General features: G+C 40.1%; 1 non-coding gene across 1 annotated transcript; it reads right to left on the bottom strand.

Moving 5' to 3' along the window:
- Positions 1–488: 488 nt before the first annotated feature.
- On the bottom strand, positions 489–595 carry LOC133813235 (small nucleolar RNA R71). Its single transcript, XR_009884270.1, has one exon. It is a non-coding gene; the product is annotated as a small nucleolar RNA R71 (small nucleolar RNA).
- Positions 596–14696: the final 14101 nt, after the last annotated feature.

Here is a 14696-nt window from a genome sequence, read left to right on the forward strand (position 1 = left end):
TTATCATTTAATAACATAATAAATCAATTATGGCCCTCCCGGCCTCCTAATCAAGGTCCTAAACCTTATTAGGAAATTTGGGGCATTACAATAATGATCCATTCGTAATGGCTCGCAATGATGAAATCCAACCAAGAACTCTCAATGACTACCTCCATCCTACTCGCACTTCCACGCCTTCATGCATTATCTTCCCTCCTAATATGCTCGCATTAGACTTTAAACCTGGCATGATTCAACTCTTTCCCACATTTCATGGAATGGAAAATGAAAGCCCATACGTGCATATCAGAGAATTCAAGGAGGTAGTAGCCACGTTCTATAAACGAGCCGAAAATGCTGATTCTATGTGACTGAAGTTCTTCCCTTTCTCCTTGAAGGACAAAGCCAAAAGCTGGTAGTACTCTTTGAGACCTAGGTCTATTGGAACATGGGAGGAGATGACCAAATCCTTCTTTCTGAAACACTTCCCTAGCCATAAGACCAACAGTCTAAAATGACAGATTTCCACATTCTCCCAAAAGGACAATGAAACGTTCTATCAAGTCTGAGAAAAATTCAAAGATCTGTTAAATCAGTGCCCGCACCATGGCTATGAGAACTGGCATTTGGTCAGTTACTTCTATGAAGGCCTCATGAGTCATGAGCGCCAGTTTGTAGAAATGTTATGTAATGGTGAATTCCTCAGAAAAGAGCCAAACGATGCCCTTGAATATCTCGAAGAAACCGCGAAAAAGTCTCACACCTGGACTGGTCCAAGTGCTACTAATAGCACCAACATACACAAACCATCTGGGTTCTATCAACTTCGAGAAGAAGATGGTGTTAAGGCCCAACTCGAAGCTTTGAAAAAGCAGTTTGAGGTCTTGATGACGAAAAATGGCCAAAAACCGCACATGATCGCTCAAGCGGAACTGCAAGAACCTTGCTTTGTTTGTGGAGGGACGGAGCACTTAGCTAAGGACTGCTTAGCTTTAAATGAAATGAGGGGGTTTATGAGAATCAATGAAATGCCTTAGGGGCATATAATAAGCCATTCTCCCATACGTACAACCCTGGTTGGAGAAACCACCCAAATTTCAGTTGGAGAGATTCCAACCAAGCTCAATCGTTTGGAGGCCAATGGAGAAATGAGCAACAAGTTCACCCATCAAAGGCGTACTCCGCACCTCAATACAATGCTCATACACAACGAAATTCTCTTGAGAATACTCTTCATGCATTCATAGAGGAACAATCGAAACTGAATCGCCAAATGACGGAAGAAATCAAGGAAATGAAATGTCAATTCTCAAAATTGACTGAATCTTTGGCCATTCCGAAAAAAGGCAAACTTCCTTCCCAACCGAAATTCAATGTGCAAGCCCAATACATGGCCCAATCTTCAAATTCTAATGATCAAAATGTCAAGGAAGTAAATACCATCACGACGAGAAGTGGTAAAACTTTGCAAGACCCACCCATAAAATCCAACACTCCCAGTACTCCAAAAGTCATTTCCGAAATTCCACTACTCAATGCCACTCCAAAAGTACCATTACCCCAGGCTTTGAAACCTGTTGGGAAACTTCCTGATAACCGAGCTGAAATCCTTGAGCACTTAACACAAGTGAAGATTAATCTTCCTTTGCTTCACATCATAAAACAAGTGCCCGCGTATGCCAAAATCATCAAGGATCTTTGCACTGCAAAAATGAAGCACCATGTCAAGAAGACTGCCTTCTTGACTGAGCAAGTGAGTGTGGTGATTGAACAAAAGGCACCGCCGAAATACAAAGTGTAATGCCCCGAATTCTCCGATGTGGTTTAGTGGCAAGATTAGTAGGCCGGGAGGGCCATACTTGTTTAATTAAGCCATTAAATGATATTATGCATGTATATGTGAATTATATTATGATATGATGTTAAATGCATGCATGTGAGTCCACATTTTAATTACAGGGGTGTGATGGTAATTTGGCCTGTTGAGGGTAAATTGTATATTTGTATGCATGTTGGTGATATATGTTGAGACCACATTATAATGTGGGTTTGTTTGAGCCATTCAGCATGAGATGATCTTGGAGTGTTGATTAGTGGTCTAGTCACAACAGGTTTAAGATTGGGGCTCGGGTTGAGTCTCGGGATGATTTTAATGATTAGAGCGTTATCGGGTATTAAAGGGTAACGGGATGTGAATTATTGGTGTTTGAGATTATCGGGAATAGTAGGAATTGGGGAGCGTTAATTATGATTAACGAGATAGGTGGAAAATACCAGATATGCCCTTGGGAGCCTTTAGAAACTATAAATTGGCCTAGGGGTAAAATGGTCATTTCACCCGTAGGATAGATATAAGCCATTTTTGGCTGAGGTTGAGGTAGAAAAACAGAGCACGTTTGAGAGCTTTCCCGTACCATCTTCCTCTCAGTTTTCTTTGTGATTTTTGAATCAATCTTGAGGATTCAAGCTTGGGAAGCAAGCCTTGGGAGTTTGGGAGTGTGTTCCTCCATTGAAGGGCTTCATAAGCTGAGTTTTGGGTAAGCTTCTAACCATAGAATTCCTTGGTTTGCTCTGTTTTAGCTTTGTTTTGCTGCTGTGATTTATAGGTTGAGACTTTGGTTTTGTTGGGAGTTTTGGCTAGGGTTCCTATGGTTGGAATGTTTGGGGTATGTTAAGATGGTTTTTGGGTTCATTTGGCATAAAAAATGGGTTTTGGAAGCTTTGGAATCAGGTAGGAATCGAAGGAGATGAAGAAGGGCATTTCAGTGCTGGAGGTAGCGCTATAGTGCCCACCTTAGGGCGCTACAACGCTACTCAGGAGGCAATTGGGCATGTTGGGGGTTCTGAGTATAGCGCTGGGGCGCTAGGGGTTGAGCATTGTAATGCTACCCTGTTCCTTCTAAGTCCCGTTTTGAGTGTTTTTAAGGGTTTTTGACTTGGGGTTTCAATCCTTAAGGCCCGAGATCGAATCTACTCACTGTGTGGGCATGTTTCGAGGTCCCGAGAGTGGTGCTTAGGTTAAGACCCTATCATTGTGGATTCTCTTTAATTGAGGTTATAATTGGTTGTGATTAGGTGACTGCTAAGGTATCAAAGGTCGATCGTTCTCAGGAGTAGTTCTTATTATCATTTCTCATTCGAACCAGAGATAAGAGAACTGCACCCCATTTGTGACATGCATGGTTATTCATGAGGCATGTTGGTTGTGTAAATGTGGACATGGATTGAATATTGAATGCTTAGCAAATGTTGCTCACTTGCGCATGTTACTGACTCATTAGTTAGATTTGGCAAAGGTGCTAGTATCAACTGTGAAGCTGTGACTTATTAGTCAGGTTCGGCAGTGGTACTGGGCACTGGTCACATAGTGATGACTCATTAGTCAGGGCGGCCTTAGCGTGTTAACACCAGCCAACAAAGATTAGATCTAATCGACTTTCTCCATTGAATGACTCAAAGAGCATTAATTCCAGACCGACCTTAAGTTCGATGAATATAATAAGCGCTTGTGTGGCTTACCCATCAGTCACTCATCTGTTAAGTTAGAGACTTACCCATCAGTCTCTCATCTGTTTAAGGCTAGTGGCTTACCTAGGAGCCACTCTTTTGGTTAAATTGGTGACTTGCTTGTCAGTCACTCAGTATGGTTTTCTAGAACCTTAAGTGATATTCACTCATCTGTTTAAGAGTTGTAAACTCCATGTGATTATAATGATAATCATTTGATAATGTTTATATACAATACTGTGTTTTCTTGTTGGGCTTTGGCTCATGGGTGCTATGTGGTGCAGGTAAAGGGAAAGAAAAGCTCACCCAGCCTTGAGTGGAGAGCTTAGGTGGTGTTGTGTACATATGCGGCCGCTTGACCACCACGGCCAAGGAGTTCTTAGAGGAACTAGGGGGTTTACCCTATTTTTGCCGCTTAGGTCGGCGGGTTTGTAATTTTGGAACAGTAATGACCTTATTGAGTTGTAAATAACTTGTAGATGTTCTTGTGGGCCCATGAACAGTTTTATGTATCAATAAAACTTATCCTTTCCTTTGATTCGTTTTCACCTTAGCCTGTTAATAACACTTAGAACACGTTTTTAACCAAAGGACTCAGGTAATGAGTCAAATTTCCAGTTCACCGTAACTGTTCTGGGGTAACCAGGGCGTTACACAAAGATCTCGGTTGTCCCACCATTTGCTGCCAAATTAGGACCCTGGAAGTCAACCAAGCCTTACTTGATCTTGTAGCGAGTGTAAATCTCATGCCTTACCTGTATACTCGCAACTCAGTCTTGGAGAAATGAAGCCAACATCTGTTGTGCTACTGCTTGCTGATTGTTCCACCAAAAAGCCTAGGGGTATTGTTGAGGATGTATTAGTTCAAATTGAAAAATTCTATTACCCCGTGGATATTCTTATTCTTGATACCCAATCTGTGGTAAACATGGAGTCTAAAATTCCTATAATCCTCGGAAGACCATTCCTTGCCATATCAAATGCTTTGATCAATTTTCGGAATGGTCTAATGAAGATATCATTTGGAAACATGACTCTTGAAGTCAATATCTTCCACATCGAGAAACAACCCCGAGAAGATGATGAATGCTATCAAACATTCATGATTGACACTATAATTCCCGAGGAGTTTCAATTGCGAAACAACTTTGATAATCTTGATGAACTCCTCCTTCTGTGTGACAACAAAAGTCTCAGTTCTATTGAGTTCACTCTTGCAATATCAGATTGCATAGACTCACGCCATAGAAAGACTCAATTTTGGCAACCTCACTTTGAAGAGATACCTCGTGAGAGGTCACAGCCAAAGACTTTAGCCGAAGAGGTTCCAATTGTTCAATTGACCTAACTTCCCGAGGGTTTGAAACATGCCTTCTTGGGAGACGGTGAAACCTTTCCAGTTATCATCTTGTCCAACCTTCAAAATTATCAAGAATTGCAGTTACTCGAGCTACTACGAATGCATAAATCTGTGATACGTTGGACGCTTGCTGATATCAAAGGTATTAGCCCTTTAATTTTCTCCCATCGAATCAATCTAGAGGACGAGGCTATCCCTCGAAGAGACCCTCAAAGGTGACTGAACCCCACAATGAAAGAAGTTGTCAAAAATGAAGTTTTGAAATTGCTAGACGCTAGTATTATTTACCCAGTAGCTGATAGCAAATGGGTCAGTCCTACTCAAGTCGTACCCAAGAAATCTGGTGTCACCGTGATCCAAAATGAAAAAGGGGTCCTTGTCCCCACAAAAATTGTGACAGGGTGGCGCATGTGCATTAATTATAGAAAATTAAATGCCGTCTCTAGCAAAGATCATTTTCCACTCCCATTCATTGATCAAATCCTTGAACGTGTAGCTGGTCATCCTTTTTATTGCTTTCTTGATGGCTATTCTGGCTATTATCAAATTGAGATTGCATTAGAGGATCAAGATAAGACCACTTTCACTTGTCCCTTTGGCACTTTTGCTTTCCGGCGTATGCCATTTGGCTTGTGTAATGCACCAGCTACTTTCCAAAGATGCATGATGAGCATCTTTAGTGACATGATCGAAAAATCAATGGAAGTATTCATGGATGACCTAACCATTTTTGGAAACTCCTTTGAGACATGTCTTCTTCATCTTGAAGCTGTTTTAAAACGATGCATTGAGAAAGGACTTGTGCTCAATTGGGAGAAATGCCACTTCATGGTATCTTCTGGCATAGTCTTAGGCCACATTGTTTCTGAAAAAGGAATTGAGGTTGATCAATCCAAAGTCGACCTTATCTCCAACCTGCCTACTCCTAAGACTGTCAAAGACGTTAGGTCATTCCTTGGTCATGCTGGTTTCTATAGGAGGTTTATACAAAAATTTTCAATGATTGCTCGTCCGCTAAGCAACCTCCTAGCCAAAGATGACACTTTTGAATGGACACCTAAGTGTGATGAATCATTCCAAACGCTTGTCAATTCACTCACTTCCGCTCCCATAATTCACTCAATAGTGCTCAAATGAGCTATTCCACTACTAAAAAAGAGTTGTTTGCCGTTGTCTTTGCTCTTGACAAATTCCGATCTTATTTGATTGGATCACCTATTACGATCTTCACAGATCACTCCGCCCTTAAGTATCTCATTTCCAAAAAGGATGCTAAGGCGTGATTAATACTGTGGATCCTTCTTTTGCTAGAATTTGACATAACGATCAAAGACAAGAAAGGTGTTGAAAATGTCATCGCGGATCACTTGTCCCAACTTGAATTCAGCGATCCCGCTGACGGTCCACCTATTCATGATGATTTCCCCGATGAACAATTGCTTTCTGTTTCTAAGTTACCATGGTATGCTCATATTGTGAATTACTTAGTAATAGGTGAACTCCCATCTGAATGGAGTTCCCAAGACAAACGCAAATTTCTGGTTGAGGTACGCAATTTCTTTTGGGATGACCCATATTTATTCAAGTATTGCCCTAACCAAATCATGTGAAGATGCATCTACGACGATGAGGTGTCTAGTGTGATGAATTTTTGCTACAATGATGCTTGTGGTGCCCAATTGTCTGTGAAGAAAACCGCTGCAAAAATCTTACAATGCGGCCTTTACTGGCCCACTTTGTTCAAAGACACCAATGATTTCTGTTGTTCTTGTATAAGGTGCCAAAAGTTAAGTTCCTTATCCCGTCGGCACATGATGCCCTTGAACCCAATTCTTGTTATCAAAATATTTGATTGTTGGGGGATAGACTTTATGGGACCCTTTCCACCTTCTTTTGGCTACCTTTTCATTCTTCTCGTTGTGGATTACGTTTCCAAATGGGTCGAGGTTGTACCATGTTGAACCAATGATAACGCTACAGTTGTCAAATTCTTGAAAGAAAATGTGTTATCATGGTTCGGTACTCCTCACACTATCATCAGTGATCAAGACACTCATTTTTGCAACAGATCCTTTGAGGCTCTTATGCGCAAGTACGGTGTACTTCATAAAGTTGCAAATGCCTATCATCCACAGACTAATGGTCAAGCTGAGTTAGCTCGAGATAAAACACATTCTGGAAAAGACGATATAGCAAAATTTCTACTCACTTTCTTCTCTTATTTTCTTAGAATTTTATGAGAATCATGAGCATAATGGCCTAATCTTCCTAGGAAGGTTAAGGATGATTCCATATGCTAGTGATGTTATTTTGCTACTTTGATTTACTATGTTCTTAATGTAATATATTTGAGTTATTTATGTTCTTTCATCTCCGTCTCTAGTTTGTTATCTTTATTTACTTATGCTAATAGTATATATGATTAGTCATGCTCTTTCTATGTGCTTCTAATTAGTAAAAGTAATATTGGTACATAATTTTATGTCTAATCTTCTATTGCATTATTGCCCTTGGGTATTTTGTCATTTTTAGATTTTTCATAAGATTAACATTGTGCTTCTAAAGTAAAGAACTTTATAACTCAAATGGACTTTTGTTAGAAAAAAATATGGACTTTAATGTTAGATTTTTCAAGTAAATGTTGGGATGTGAACTATTTACTTGTGTATTTTTCTAAATCAAGTAACCAAGTAACTAAACAAGCATATGGATGATTCTTGAAACATTTCCATTTCTCAAACTCTTGATTACATCTTACCTTTATTTCATTTACCTCATTTTATCATTTCATCAAAAAGACAACACCAAAATCTCAAATCTCTTTTCATTTACAATTTTATTTATCTCTTGTTATTTTTGTGTTATTTTCTACTAATCTTTCGATTTTAGGTTACCTCCTTGTTGATCGACCGCCCGATTATACTACAACCACCGCTTAGTGGTTGTCACGATTTGGGCGTTAAACACCCGCCGACCTAAGCGGCAAAAATAGGGTTAGCCCCCTAGTTCCTCCGAGAAACTCCTTGGCCGTGGTGGTCAAGCGGTCGCATATGTACACATCGCCACCTAAGCTCTCCACTCAAGGCTGGGTGAGCTTTTCTTTTCCTTTACCTACACCACATAGCACCCGTGAGCCAATTCTCAGCAAGAAAACTCATTACAACTTGTATACATTATCAAACGATGATCATGATAATCATCCAGGACTTATAGCCCTAAATAGATGAGTGACAGATGTGTAACTCACTAATGAGGTTTTCGTACCCTTAGCAAAATGAGTGACCATAGAGTCACTAGCTTAAACCAGATGAGTGACTAATGAGCAAGTCACTAATGTAAATAATATGAGTGATCATGGAGTCACTAGTGTGGGTTCCGTACCCTTAGCCAAGTGACGGTGCAGTCACCTGGGCCTTTTGGCCCTGGCTCTAAGTGACTAGTCATGGAACTAGACAAGCGCTTTTAGTTTTCATCGAACTTGGGGTCGGTCTGGCATTAATGCTCATGATGAGTCATTCAATGCATATGTTAATTAGATTTAATCTTTATCGATTTGCGTTAAACACACTAATACCGTTCTTGACACTTAAGCCAATACCATACGACCAATACTACTCCCGAACTTGACTAGTAAGTCACAACTTCACAGTTAATACCGACACCATTGCCAATTCCGACTAATAAGTCAGTGCCATTCACAAGTAAGCAAGATTTGCTAAGAATTTGATATGCAATCTGTACGCCCTGATTTTCCCACGGGCTGATTAGCAGGACGAGCCTCGGACTAATCAGGTTTAGTCCGAGGTTCCCACAGGACGAAGATCCTATTTCCAGGGCGGATCTTCTCAGCTCGAGAGGGGCATCTGAAGGCCACGCCAGGAGAACAGCTCGTAATACGAGCTGTTCGTGTCACGAGGAGCCCTGGAAGCTCTGAGCCTTTATGAAGTCAACGCACGCAAGATAAACGTGCATATATCTGACATCACGTGTCTGATATCCCCCTGACTTCTCGGACACGCAGTAGGAACGTGCGTGTCAGACACCCACGGATGGGTTGGGCCGTGCGGCCCATTATCTCCTTCCATGCTGATTAGACCACACTTATGTGTCAGGTTTAGGAAATAATCATGAATGCCACAGGGTTGATATGACAAATGGTAAGGTCACGGGATGACCTCCCTACCAACTTCCAGGTGCCTTCTCCTATAAGTATGGAGACCGTGGGAGTTGATAGGGGTTGGGAAAAATAGTCTTTGAAGAACTATATACTTTGTAAACCAAATACCCAGAGAGGATGAATAATATTGACTAGTGGAGTAGAAGGATTTTAACCTTTGAACCACTTAAAAACGTGTCTTGAGTCACCTAGTTCATTATATAAGATTTCATATATGTGACGGTTCTACCTTGAGTGCTAATCTCTTTCTCTTCTTCTCTTAATTACCTGTTGCCGAAGAACCGCGTCAACACAATCAATGTCCACATTTAAACATTCAACATGCCTCAATGATATCCATGGATGTCACATATGGGGTGTAGCTTTCTTACCTCTGGTTCGAGCGAGAATTAGTAAAATAATGACCCTTGAGAACGATTAGCCTTTTAGTTCTTTGATGGTCACCTAGTCATAACCAATTATGGGATTCCATCAATAAAATGAATAATAAAAGCTTCCCGAACCAAGACCTAGCCTCCGGGACATCGGATCCTACTAAACCGTGTAGTAGGAACGATCCCGAGGCCTAAGGTTTGAATCCCCACGACAAAAGCTCAATTCTGGCCAGAATGCCACTAAGGGCCGCGACCCTACACCAACATGTCACGACCCGCCTCCTCTCTCCACTCCCCCAACACGCGTTGTGGCCCTCCTTCACCATGTCGTGGCCCAACGACCCATCTGAGGCACCCTTCATCTTCAACGAGCTTGGGCCGTAGTGCTCTAAAATAGAGCCGCGACCCCACCTGAAACTCAGCCAAAATCCCTTGTTTTCCCCCTTCGAACTCATTTCAAGAACCCATTAAAACACTCCCAATATCACAAAGCAAAGTCACTAACTATTACCACAACTTATTCACCATATAACCAACAAAACCTATGCCTTAAACCATTCAAAACTTCATCAAATTCCCATTTCAATGATCAAAACTCTAATCTCAAAACTAACATATAAACAGAGCAAGGAACCATAAACTTGAACTAAAATCTTACCTTAAGCTTGAATTGAAACCTATTCAATGGCTGAACACTAGCCTAAGACCTCAAGCTTCAATCTCCAAGTTTGAATCCCCAAACTTGCTTCAAGATTTCAAAGGAAAAGGAAGAGAAAAGTTGAACGGAAGGGAAGAAACCAATGCTCTGTTTTACAAATTCTATAGCCTTTAAACTTAATATATAACCTAAGGTCAAATGACCAAAATACCCCCTATGCTTAATTCATCTCTTAACAGCCCTCAAGGGCAAAGCCGTCCTTTCCCACCTATCTCGTTAATCATAATTAACACTCTCCAATTCCCATCATGCTCAAACACTAATTAAATCATATTCTGTTACCCTTTAATTCACGGCAACGCTCTAATCACCAAATTATCCAGAGACTCACCCCAAGCCCCGAACTTAAACCTGTTATGACCAAACCACTAACTTGCACTCAAAGATCGTCTCATGCCGAATGGCTCGAAAAAATCCACATTATTATATGGCCTCAATAATGATTCACCAACATGCATGAAAATACACAATTACGCCCTTAACGGGCCAAATTACCAAAATGCCCCTATAATGAAATATGGACGTACATGCATGCATTTAACATCATATAATAATATAATTCACATAAACATGCACATAATCATTTAATGGCATAATAAATCAATTATGGCCCTCCCAGCCTACTAATCCAACCAGTAAACTGCATTAGGGATTTTGGGGCATTACAGAAGGCATCTCGTATGAATCAATTTGCCTTTAACCTGTCGACTTCCTCCTTGAGAGCCTTCTTTCTGTCGTCGTCCAGGAGTCTTCGCTTTTGCTACTTCGGGGGAAAGCTTTTGTCGATGTTAAGTGCATGACTAATGACATTTAGGCTGATCCCCACCATGTCTGAATGCGACCAAGCGAATACATCCTGGTTTTCCTTTAAGAAGCAAATTAATTGCTATTTTGCTTCTTCAGAAAGATTCTTGCCCACTTTTACAATATTTGTAGGGTCTTTGAGCTTGACCTCCTCGATCTCCTCTCGAGGTTCGAGGTTAGTTTTTTCGTCTATTCTGGGGTCGATCTCTTCATCTATCTCAAATATCATCCCATCCTTGTTCTGTATTATTACAAGTGCCTATGCACTTATTTGCTTCTTTCCTTTAACGTAGATGCTATAGCATTCTCTCCCCGCAAGTTGGTCCCCTTTCAACGTCCCGATGCCACTAGAAGTTGGGAACTTGATGGCCAAGTGCCTAACATATGATACTGCCCCCAGCCCAACTAGGGCGGGTCTCCCGAGCAGTACATTGTCGGCTGATGGGAGATCCACTACCACAAATTCCATCATCTTGGTAACAGAGATTGGTGTTTAACGCCCAAAACGTGCATCCACTAAGCGGTGGTTGTAGTTGTTGGTTTTTATTGATCAAATTAGAGATTATACGCAACGGAACAACAATCAAATTGTTAATTTAATCCCACAAGATTTCTAGATCTACTTCTTCACATGCATATATATATTGAATCAAAGACATGAATAGAAAATTACTTCAGGTCCTTCCTTGCTGCTATCTTTTTGTATGGAAAAATCCTTGAGATCTCACACCAAGATCTTCCAAAATGTTCTCAGCACACAAAGAACGAGTGTGGGCTCTCTATACAAAATAATAGGCAAAATCTATTTTATGAGATGTTCTCAACACATGAGATCTGATAAAATTTGGACCTAGATTTTGTGAAGAACAATGACTTTTGTTTGTGTCACTGTTCTCTTTCTCTGAGAGAGATTTCAAGATATTTTTCTATCCCTAAAAAGTTACGTTCTGAAAAACTGATATCCTATATTTAATATATCCAATATATTAAAAATAAAATATTAGTTATTTTAAACAATTTGAAAATAACTAATCAGTTATCAGATTTTGTTTAAATAATAATATTTTAATCATATTACAATATCTCATTATTTATTTAATATTTAAATAACTAAAATTGTGGAACCAAGAAACTGCTCAGTCTCTTATGCGTGTAGCACAGTGACTGTGCATTGTGCTACACGTGTACCACATGCCAGGGATGGCATATGATTTTTCCCAATTTTTATTATTATTTAAATACCAAAAATCCCAAAAATAAATTAATTCAAAATTAATTATATTTTTGTTAAATCAAATAATTAATTAATTCTCAACTAATTAATTACACATAATTATAAAATAATTATGTTTGATGCATAGAAAAATATTTTACTTATCAAATAAGTCATTTTGCCCATTTTTGTATTTACCTTTGTCAGTGTTTGTTTGAGCCATTTTGGGGACCATGGACCTATAACATTAAGCTCCAATAAATTGAAACTAAATAATTAAACTCTTTAATTATAATAGTTAATTTATTAATTTTGATATTTCTCCACTATAAATTCATAATTGCACTCTTTATGTTATAGAAATACTTTTACAGAAATCTTATCTTAAGTCGTCCATTGATATAACCATCTTACAATAGTTCAACCCTCTAATTAATTAGTTCATAAATTAGAATGGAAGAATTACCATTTTACCTTTCTAATTTACTTCTTATTCCTTAAGTACCGTTAATTCACTAGTGGATAATTAATCTATAATCTAATTATAGATTTGAGCTCGCCAAAACTCACGAGCTCGTCGCCTAACTTTGCTTATGCCCGGAGCAAATAACTATTGATGAAGTCATCTCATTCGAGCTTACACTTCCCGAGCTCAAGCCATCTCGTCTGAAGGCAAGAGATGTATCAGGGAACAATATCCATGTGTCAAACTATGGTCATTGCGAGCTCAGAGAATATTCGATGCTACACATCCTTGACCTTTTCGAGGTCGTTACTTACAAAAAAGCAGACCGATTGAAGGATCATATGATGACTGTGTATATTTCGAGCTCACACCTGACAAGCCTAGATTTTGGGATCATAACTTCTCATGCTCGAAATCTGAGTGTAACATTTTGCCCCCTCAAAAATATCTGTTCGAATCCCATGAGAAGGAAACTTTTGAACTGCCTCTCTTGGAAATTGTACCATTAATTGTATTCGAGTGTGGACATGCATCAGCTAAGGATTGAATGGTCATAGTTCTTGAGTGTCTTTTGCACCATGCCCACGTCTATTTGTCTGCCACCTTTATGCCGCCATCGCTACGTCTGCACCCATTCGTTCGATCAGATACCTGATTTGGCCAACAGTCCAGATTAATTCGACGTTTGACATTCTTTGGGGCCTATAAATGTGCCTGTGTCATCTTCTTCCCCTACTTTCACATTTAGGAATTTCAGAGAAAAGAGAAGAAGAAACCAGAATCAAAGTTTGCTCTGTTCTTGTATGTTTTCCCGACCGAGAAGACAAAACAACTCTGGTTTGTTCGAATCTGTGAGATCATTCTTGCAACCACTCCTTCGGTCATCAATTTCTCTGTATCCATCAGCTTCATTGTGTAAGTATCTGTTCTTGACCCCACACGTTCATATGTTTATTTTGTTTTTCCATGCATGTCTGTATTGTTGTTGCACTGTAGGCACATTTACTGGTTTAGTACTAGAATTTCTTAGCCAATACCGTGTAGTTCTTAAGCTCATCTGATATTATGGGTCCCAAACCCAGTTTGTGTAAAAGATGCAAATATGGTTCTTTTACTGTGTTATTTAAATTTCAGACAACATATCGTGTAGAACAAGAAATGAGGTATGGAATTAGGGTTTTTAAATTGCACGTTTCCCAAAAATATCACATTTTTGAGTAATTTCCAACTTTTTCCGTGAAAACACGAGATCCTAAAAAATAAATCCACTTTTCCCCCTTCATGTCAAATACTCGCTCGGGGCTCGATTATTTCAATAGCTCGGGTTTCTTCCGAGCCTGATCTCATTCTTTTGATTGAACTTATCCCCTGGTTTCGAGCACTCGAGCTCAAACCATCTTGATTTTTATCCTTAATGTCTTGCGTGCCTGGCCGTCACCCTTTTTATTTCTTGCTAGATGTCGCAGAATTTGGAAAAACGGTGGGGGTCAGTACTCGCGATTCCTTATTCCCCAACAACTCTGAGCCTAGAGTTGCCCTTTACTCGGAATCAGCGGCTGATTCGTGAGCACGAAGTGAGGTGTGAGTAAGAGGATACTCGAGCTCACTTTCGATGCCAAATTGACGAGGTCGAAGAGAGAAAGAGGAAAAAACTTCGGGTTGCAATCTATCCAGACCCGAACCCTGAGCTCAGACCAGTTCCTCTCGACCCCAATCTTAAAGTAACGGTCACTTTCAAACTGAGTGAACTCAAATTTTCACTGATGGAAGAGTCAAGAAATCGTCCATCCACCTGACAGCTGATCGCCATTCCCACCTCGAAGGGAGAGTTTTTTTCGAGGCCGAGCACTATTGGAGCTCGATTCCTCATTGGGACAAATAACCAACATCCTAGCTCGCCACAGCCTAGGATTGTCAGGCTCGCTAAGGTGTCGAGCTCTGACTTCCAATGAGCGCAGCTGCTACGCCCCGGGAGATGGCAATCCCGACAATAAGCTGAAGCTCACAGCTTGGAGCCACGAGCATATGAAGGCAGGGGCCTTGTTTCCCTTGAAGTCCTTTTTTAAGGACTTTCTAGATTTTTTTTGGGCTCGCG

Source organism: Humulus lupulus, chromosome 1, assembly GCF_963169125.1.
Source record: "Humulus lupulus chromosome 1, drHumLupu1.1, whole genome shotgun sequence".
Lineage (NCBI taxonomy): Eukaryota > Viridiplantae > Streptophyta > Magnoliopsida > Rosales > Cannabaceae > Humulus > Humulus lupulus.